The following is an 8,974-nucleotide window of genomic DNA, read 5'->3' as shown; positions in this document are numbered from 1 at the left end:
ACTTGTGGTTAATTTTCTGTCAATCACTTCTTTAATTAAACTACTTTATATGAGTATAAGCTGTTATTTATATACATAGAAATATAAATAAATGCATTATATAAAAACTTTTTTTGTCTGATACCTCATTTCCTGACAGTCTTCAACATTTGAGGTCTGTTGTTATACCAGAGTTTAACATTGTCAATAGAGTTGAGCCGGATACTCAGCTAAAACAAGTATCCGGTATGGATCGAGCACTTTTGCCGAGTATGAGTATTATACGAGTAATACGAGTCAATATCTGTGCTTGGATTGAATGTAAATCCTCATTGGTTATCTTACTGTGTCTGCGTTCTGTGATAGGCGCTCAAGCCCCTCCTCTACACACATACACATGAGTTGCTGTGTCCCACTATTCTCACTCTGACACGCAACAGCTCTCTGTCTGTCAGGTTTGCGGCCTTTTCCGTTAACGTTTAGAGTTTCTTCACTTTCAGGTTTGTTTTCACTCCGGTTTGTACGTACTTATCAACCAGTGGAGTTCTGGTAAACGTGGGTTCGTTCGTACGTGGTGCAGATTAATTCAACTCGCGTTGCGTCTCTGCCTGTCTGAGATTTTTTTCTTTTTTTAACCGTCGGCTGACTATAACCAGTTTTTTTTTATTTCAAGCAGTGTCGGACACTTTCTTGTTGTATTTCATTAAAAAATAAAGGTAGTAGTGGTATAACTATTACAAATTAAGCTACACACTGGTATCTAAACAATGCAGGACGGGATGTGCTCACTCAATCAAACGTTGACTGTTTCCTAAATATTGTTGTTTTGTTTATTCATTAACTGACCATCACTTACCTCCAATAACTGATGTGATAGGGAACATTATTGTCAGAAGAATCAAATGTCCTAAAATCACTGCTTTAGTTTAACTTGGTTAATAGGAGGCGGCTGCTTCTGTAACCAGAGAGAAGGGAGGTGACATTTTAAATGAAGCTCCTGATGAAGTGACACAAGCTGTTGGACTGGATTATTGTCAGAGTATTTCTATCATACTTACTTTATTTATATAGCACTTTTAATGCAAAACAGAACATCAAGAACAAACCCGCTCTTTCTCCCCCCATACACACACACACCCTCCATATATTCACATACATGCACACATTACACAGACACACACACACACACGCTCTCACCCATATACACTCTAAAAGTTGCTGAGACATGGCAGGGCACTGAGGGCGGGGTTGTGTTTCATGTTGCCATGTTTCCCGTAAAGTGAAATCATTTCAGAAATGAAAGTGAAAGAACAGTGAAGTCACACACGTCGTTGTTGACACTGTACAATCTGACAACTGGAGCATTTGTCGTGTGTCATTTCTTCATTCTCCACCTGCTCAGCAGCAGCTCTCCTTCAATTCATCCAGCAGGTAAATTAAATCTTACTTCACTTCGACTGTTGTATATAAGTTTCTCTTGTGTTTTTCTGACAGTGGTTTCTATTGTGTCAACTTCTCAGAGTGTTTTAGTTGTGATGGCAGCATCAGTGTCACCCAGCAGCAGAGGACTGGCTACAGTCAGAACCTCCAAAGGCCTCTTCCTCATCTTCTCTCTGCTCTGTCTGCTTCATGTTGCAACTTCACAGACAAGTAACATGGACAAACTGGTACATTCTTTGTTGATTAGTCTTGTTTTGGTGTCGCACATTTATCTGTGCTAGTGCATTTACATCAACTGGAAGTCATTGCGGGCTGATTAACTTGAACTTTATTCATTTACAGATTGCAATGATAAAGCAACGACGCTCAGGTGATTCTTCTTGGACATTTCTGCTGTCACTTAAGGACCACTATCAGAAAGCAGAGCTAGAACTAGTTAGAAACAAGGTGTGTATTTAATCTTCCTTCACTTCATATTCACGTTCTTCACAAGTGGAGAGTGTGTTGTGTGTGCAGGCACTAAACAACAATTATCATTTGTAATTTGTGTGTTGATTTCTTTTTGTCCTCCATCAGACGGCACACAAGACAAGAGTTGAAACTGTTTCAGTTGTATTTGATGAAGTCAAAGATCAGCTTGATTATGTTTTGGAGCTGGTGGGGGAAGTGTCTGATGAGTCTGAACTGAAGGAGAGGATAAAGGATTTCGTGGAGAAAACCTGGGATTACATAGACAAAAAAATGTTCAACTACGCTCAACAACTAGATCTAAATGAAAAAACACTGAAAATTATTAAATCAACAATAACATTCTTAGAGCTTGATCACACTAAACTGTAACAGTTCTGCTTCACATCTCTGTCTCTGTTGATCTGTGTAATATTCTGTGCAGCTTTAGTTTTTGTGAATCCTGGTTTCCTCTCTGTTTAACGTGTGTGAGTGGTGCGATATGACACAGAACATGTCAATGCATGCTCTTTGAATACTTCTCTTGGCACTTCTTGTAAAGGTGAAAGCTGTTACGTAACCTTTTATTGCAGTGATTAAAGAGACTGATTTGCTAAGTTTAGTTTCAGTCCTGACTAGTGGTTCATTTTCTGTCAATCACTTCTGTAATTAAATCATTGTACATGAGTTTAACCTGTTGTTTATATACATATGAATATATCCAGCTTAAATAAATGTAATATATAAAAACATTTTACCTCATTTCATAACAGTCTTCAGTCGTGAAGCCCTCACTTCCAGAAATGAGTTTGTTTGACGCCATTGTCAGGAAGCTCATAAAGATTCCAGCCTAGATTATCATTTCAGATAAATGCCATGAACAAATAATTTTCTTACCGGCATGTCCCTCATCACATCACCTGATGTTAACTGTACACCAAACATACGGACAGAGAAAGCATTTCTCAAGTCAACCAAAGAGGAACCATCGGATCAAGTGCTGACATTGTTGCTCGGGGCAAAATGTTTTGTATTGAACATAGAAGTTGACACCACATGTTGGCAAGAGAGTGTGTTGTTTGTATAACCTGAGGGCCAGGTGTTTATCTACCTGACTCTCACAATGTGTTCCAACATCAATTGGTTTATCACACATAATAACCATTTCTGTGAGAGCCAAACTAAAGAGGCAACCCAAGACAAAACTTAAAATAACATTCACAATGAATTGTAGAAAGCTGTGCAACACATAAAAATCTACACCGATCAGGCAATTCATTACTTTTTTTTCCCCAAAAAGTTTTCATATTTAGTATCATTTATTTTATTCTCCATAGAATAAACAGTAGGATGATGGGGCTTTGGTGGTAATTGGATTCTTGGATATGTCAAAGATTAGCAATAAAAGTCATCAGTATTACTTTTAATACCGTTAAAAGTAAAGCTCATAAAGCAAATAAATCATTTAAAAGACGTTGCAGATACACCAACAAATAAACATTTCCCAGCTAACTCTAACTCATCCTGCCCTTTCACAGTGTGTCATTCAGAAACATGCTACAATGAACAAACATGCTACATGAATACAAACTTAGATGATTTGCATATGCACAAACCTAAGGACCCTCCTCACTGTTTAGCTGGGGCCTCCAGATGCCCAAATCTGACTTCAGTACCAGTTATATATTGCTTAGTGGAGCCAGGCGGACCCACAGGTTAGAAGGTTACTGTCTAATTAATTGCTTATACCCACACAATCATGTTACAGATCACGTGAGTGAGTTTTCCTCTTCCCCCTGAACACAAGCTACAAAAGCACTTACAGGACAGGGACAAAACAACTGAACAAGAAACAAAAAAAGCAATAAAATAAAATGCAGGAAGAAGACAAAAAAGAAAAGTATAAAAATATTTCTAATTGGGTATTTTGTGATGATAGTATTTGATAGTATTAGTAGTATTGGAAGTATAGTATTTATACAATAATACACATGAAACAAACAGACAAATGAATATGTCCTTAAAGATTTAGTTGTGGGGGATAGTGGAGTTATTTTTATTTCTCTTTTTATTCATTTTGTGGATCTGGGACACTCCCCAACCTGGCCAGTAGAGGGCGGTGCCATCAAAACAGCCTCCAGACCCTGGAGGTCAGTATGTGCCTTGGTCCAACTCCCCCTCAGTGCTTTCTAGTCTTACAGGGCCCCCAGAGTCAGAGTCAGTAATTGCCCTTTTAAACCGCTGCCTCTCTCAGTGAATCCATACTCACCTTCAGTATCTCTTCCTGGTACAGCTTCCTCTCATCTAGACTCAAAACAAAACTCATCTCTCACTTAGTTTTCTCACACTATTTCTCACACTTCTCTATTTATTTGATGGTAAAGCTGTGTCTGTGAAGTGGAGCGACTTCTGTAAAAATGAAAAGAAAGCTGCATGTGCTGCATACTACCACTCGAAGTTGTCGTCATGGTTCTGTCCTTGCCTTTTATTTGTGTATATGTTTTGAGTTTTATTTTGTTAAGTTCCCTGGGTTCCTGTCTGTTGTGTTTCCTTGTGTTTTCCTTGATTGCTGATTGGTTTCTCCTGGTGTGATTGCCTTAATTAGTTTCACCTGTGTCTTGTCTTCCTCTTGCGTATATGTAGCTCTGCCTTGTCCTTTGTTCTCTGTTGTGTCGTTTTTGTCATCATGTTCCAGTTCTCTGTATTTTGTTCCACGATTATGTCTCCTTGTGTTTTGTCTGTTCTTCTGCAGTGCCTTTTGTTCTGTGTATTATTTTTTTCTGAGGGACGACTATCCAGAAGCAGAGTCTCTGCTCCTGGTGACTTCCCTCTGTTAGTCATCTAGTTTCTGTGCTGACAGAGTTAATTGACATGTGAATTTGAATGCATCAAATCCACAATGAACCTATTTTCGTTTCCAGTGTGTGGTGCCATATAATTGAAAGGTAACATGTGTCTGAAACGTGGTTCAGTGAGAATACATGACAACTAGGAGTTTCTCTGCACTGCTAGAAATCCTGGACCCCACCAAATCCATGAATGAAGTAAAGGAACATCCAAAATACTTCACTGTAAATAAAAGACTGATGCATGAGCATTTCAAATGTTAAATAAATTTAATTAGGCAATCAAATGCAACAATGAAATTTTTCCATTTCCAGTACATCATAACTGAAAGTAACAGATCCTATGTTTCATGAAGTGATTCTACAATAGGTTATTTGTCTGCACTGCAAGAAATCCTGATCGATGATTAATCGATGAATGAAGTTCAACTTATGTTTGGGAATCCGGCAATGGCCCAAAATTCTCGTTTAATTTGGGCTTGTTGGTGAAGCATCCCAGGGTGGAAAGGAGATGTGCAATGGGTTGGCTTTGTAATTTAAAACTCTTGTTTTAAATCACGGCACAAATCCATCAGTAGTCTATGTTTTTGGGGATGCCGTGTTGGACAGATCAGATTAATTAACGATCTTTGAAAACGCACCGTTCTCAAAATCCTCCAATAATACAAAATAAGCAATTGTAGTGTACTTCAACTTTTCTTTTCAGGTTGTCTTTTGTAGCTTCTCACGCCAGTTATTCAAAGTGTCCGCTAAAATACCGATTGAACATTATTATAAGAGACCGGCAACATGTGGTAACGTGTGAAGTTTGAGATGCTGCTTAACACCGCGACTCTTTTAATAGTTCTATGTTTAGTTCCACTGTTCTACCACTAGATTTTGTGTGTACGCACGGTCAGATTTGTGCGTAAATTTACAGACTTTTGTAAGCACAAATTGACAAATGCCATGATTTGCTTCAGAATGTGCTTAAGCTCTCTTTATGCACAGACCTGTGCATGACAGGTTCATAAATGAGGCCCCTGGTTTTATAACCACATGATCATCTGACACCATCTGATCACCGCACACATATAAGTCAGAGTCTACGACTGGATTGATATTTTGTCTTTAAAAGCAAGAGCAATCAAATCAAATTGAAAATCGTAACACAAACTAAAATGTTATTGAGACCCTTGTAGTGATTGGAACATGTTTAATAAAGTTCAGAAATGAAGGTCTCTAAAAACTGCATTAAGTTCCTCATTACTTCCATTTGATTTTCATATTTCTCTGTTTGTGCAGTGAGCCTCTCCCCTCCTAGTCTTGGTATGTCTTGCGTTTCTTAGAAAATACATGAAATATGTGTTACTGACTGACCCGCCTTCAGTTTATTTAATGCTTCTGTTGCTTGTTGAATTTGTTTCTTGAGAATTTTCTGAAATTGTCCAGAAAGATCATGTGAGTATGACAGCTGTTCTGTACATGAAGGAGACTCCAGACACATTCAAAATACAAGAGTTCAAACACAAACACAGAAACACACACATACATATATATGTATATAGCATAGTATATATATATTCAGCATAACTATCCTATGGACACAGATAATGACACATGATAAATGTTCCTGTGGTCACTCATGCCACAGGACTGTGGTATCCTATGTGTGTAGATCATATGTGTGAGCTGTCCTTTTGCTTCCATTTTCAATTTTTAATCATGTGTATTTTCTGATCAGCAAGTTGGATATATTCATTTGTATATAAACAACAGGTTAAACTCATGTACAATGATTTAATTACAGAAGTGATTGACAGAAAATGAACCACTAGTCAGGAGTGAAACTAAACTTAGCAAATCAATCTTTTTTGTCACTGCAATAAAATGTTAAATAACAGTAAAAGAAGAAGTGCCAAGAGAAGTATATATATCAAAGAGCATGCACTGACATGTTTTGTGTCTTATCGCCCTAACAATTTTATTACTGAGTAAATGCTTTGCAGTATGTCTTCATTGTTATGTAGTTGTTTGGCGTAGCTCTTCATCTTCTGGTCTGTGTAAATCACCATTTTCTCCAAGAAATGCTCCATCATCTTCAGTTCAGACTCATCGGACACTTCCCCCACCAGCTCCAAAACATAATCAAGCTGATCTATGGCTTCACTGAATACATCTGAAACCGTTTCAGCTCTTCTCTCATGAGACGTCTGATGAAAGAAAAAAACTTTTTCCACACATTAAATCACAAATAGTTGTTGTTTAGTGCCTGCACACAACACACTCTCCACTTGTGAAGAAACTGAATATGAAGTGAAGGAAGATTAAATACACACCTTGTTTCTAAGTAGTTCTAGTTCGGCTCCCTGATAGTGCTCCTTGAGTGATTCCAGAAACGAAGAATGTACTAGTTTGTCCATGTTACTTGTCCGTGAAGCTGTAACATGAACCAGACTGAGCAGAGAGAAGGTGATGACGAGGCCTTTGGAGGTTCTGACTGTAGCCAGTCCTCTGCTGCTGGGTGACACTGATGCTGCCATCACAACTAAAACACTCTGTGACACAATAAAAACCATCATGAGAAAATCTCAGCAGAAAATGTTTCAAGGGAAGAAAGATTTAATTTACCTTCTGGATGAATGGAAGGAGAGCTGCTGCTGAACAAGTGGAGAATGAAGAGATGACACATGACAAATATTTAGTGCTTCAGCTGTCAGATTGTACATCACCAATGACACGTATGACGTCTGTTCTTTCACTTTCATGGCAACATGACGCACAACATAATCAATCAATATCACATTTTTAATGTCCCTAACACACCAGCTTTTGGAGGTAAGTGATGTGCAGTTAGTATATATGAAAAAAAATGTTTTATGATAAAATATTTTGCCTCTACTGTGTGTCACGTGTGTGTGTTTGCATTTGTCTTTCTGAGGATGTGTGCTTATCTTTTCCTGCATAGTTGAAGGATTACATTGAGGACAGGCTGGTGTCTACCTGACTGTGTTGTGCCTATATTACGCAAATATTCCTGTAAATTACAAAGGTGAAAAAGAAACTTGTGAAAGAATCACAGAAAACGTGTTTGAATCCTCTAATTTGTGCAACTTAAAACTAATGGAGAGTTTGACTTGTGTGGTTGTTTGCAGGGCTTGTCATTAACTTTTGTACATGTGCTAAAGCCCCAAGGGGGAAAAAAAAGAAAAAAACGAGATTAACAAACCTTTTAAATGTAAATAACCCTTGACCTCGATGTAATACATTTATCCCATTGAAATGTGTTATTTAAATGAATACATTTACTGGAATTGAAACACATATATTGAATTTAATATGGCTCAGAATTTATTGAATATTATTGCCTTATAGTATTGTTATAATTAGTTTACTTGTTTGTGTGCACTTTTTATTTAAGATTTTTCTGAAAAAAAAAATTGATAATAAAGCATTTTCTATTTAATTATAAACTTTGTCCTAATTCTGTCCTGGATTTTAACTATTTAATAATAATAAAAAAGGGAAACATCACAAAAAACACTTTCAATTCAATGACGCATCCAGTACCACCTTATTTATTGAAAAGTATCTGTATCAGCGATACTGGCCCGTATGTACTTTTTATCGGATCGATACCAAGACTATTCAGTATCGCACACCACTAGTGTTTGCGATTGTAAAGACAACGTCTGACTACAGTGACATCGGTCAGGAATGGACCAATGAGCAAACATTGTAGGCATGCAGTGCTCATGTGAGGTGTATTGTCGCACCAGAAAGTAGAACTGTTTACTGTAAGTACCAAACACGTGACAGCAATCAGTATCCTCATCTCTCTTCTGTTGATATCTATGTTTGATAGGCTCCTGGACTGGAACGATGCCCACTTGTTTACTCTAATTGATGCTGCTTTTCTGTAAAAGGCATCCGACAAATGCTACTTCAGAAATTAAATATTTACTTCAGTAAATTAATTTGCCAGGTATGTTTCTGTATGGTACTACAAATGCATGCTGTGGGCTGTGCCGACTTTCAGCCTCCAAAGGTCTCTGCACGGCCCTGTTGGAAAGAAAACTGAAACGATCATTGAGTATGTTTTGAAAACGCGTGTATAAAATTGTTTGTTTACATTGGTACTTCATGCACAAATCTGCCACTTTAAGGGGCACCAGTAAATTTTGCCGAGCAGCTGATGAACTGCTCGTATGTTCAGCTCACGGTAAAACCAACAGCAGTGAGTTTTTTTGGTGTCATTTTACGGACCCGTCTCCTCGAGTCTA

General features: G+C 37.8%; 1 long non-coding RNA gene across 1 annotated transcript; it reads left to right on the top strand.

Moving 5' to 3' along the window:
• The first annotated feature begins 1,263 nt into the window (after window positions 1-1,263).
• LOC124997925 lies at window positions 1,264-2,628 on the top strand. The gene is made up of 4 exons (XR_007111003.1): window positions 1,264-1,410; window positions 1,500-1,646; window positions 1,762-1,866; window positions 1,996-2,628. It is a non-coding gene; the product is annotated as an uncharacterized LOC124997925 (long non-coding RNA).
• The last annotated feature ends 6,346 nt before the right edge of the window (window positions 2,629-8,974 follow it).

The sequence above is a fragment of the Mugil cephalus genome, chromosome 1 (assembly GCF_022458985.1).
Source record: "Mugil cephalus isolate CIBA_MC_2020 chromosome 1, CIBA_Mcephalus_1.1, whole genome shotgun sequence".
Taxonomy (NCBI): domain Eukaryota; kingdom Metazoa; phylum Chordata; class Actinopteri; order Mugiliformes; family Mugilidae; genus Mugil; species Mugil cephalus.
This window is presented reverse-complemented; position numbering and strand designations above follow the sequence as displayed.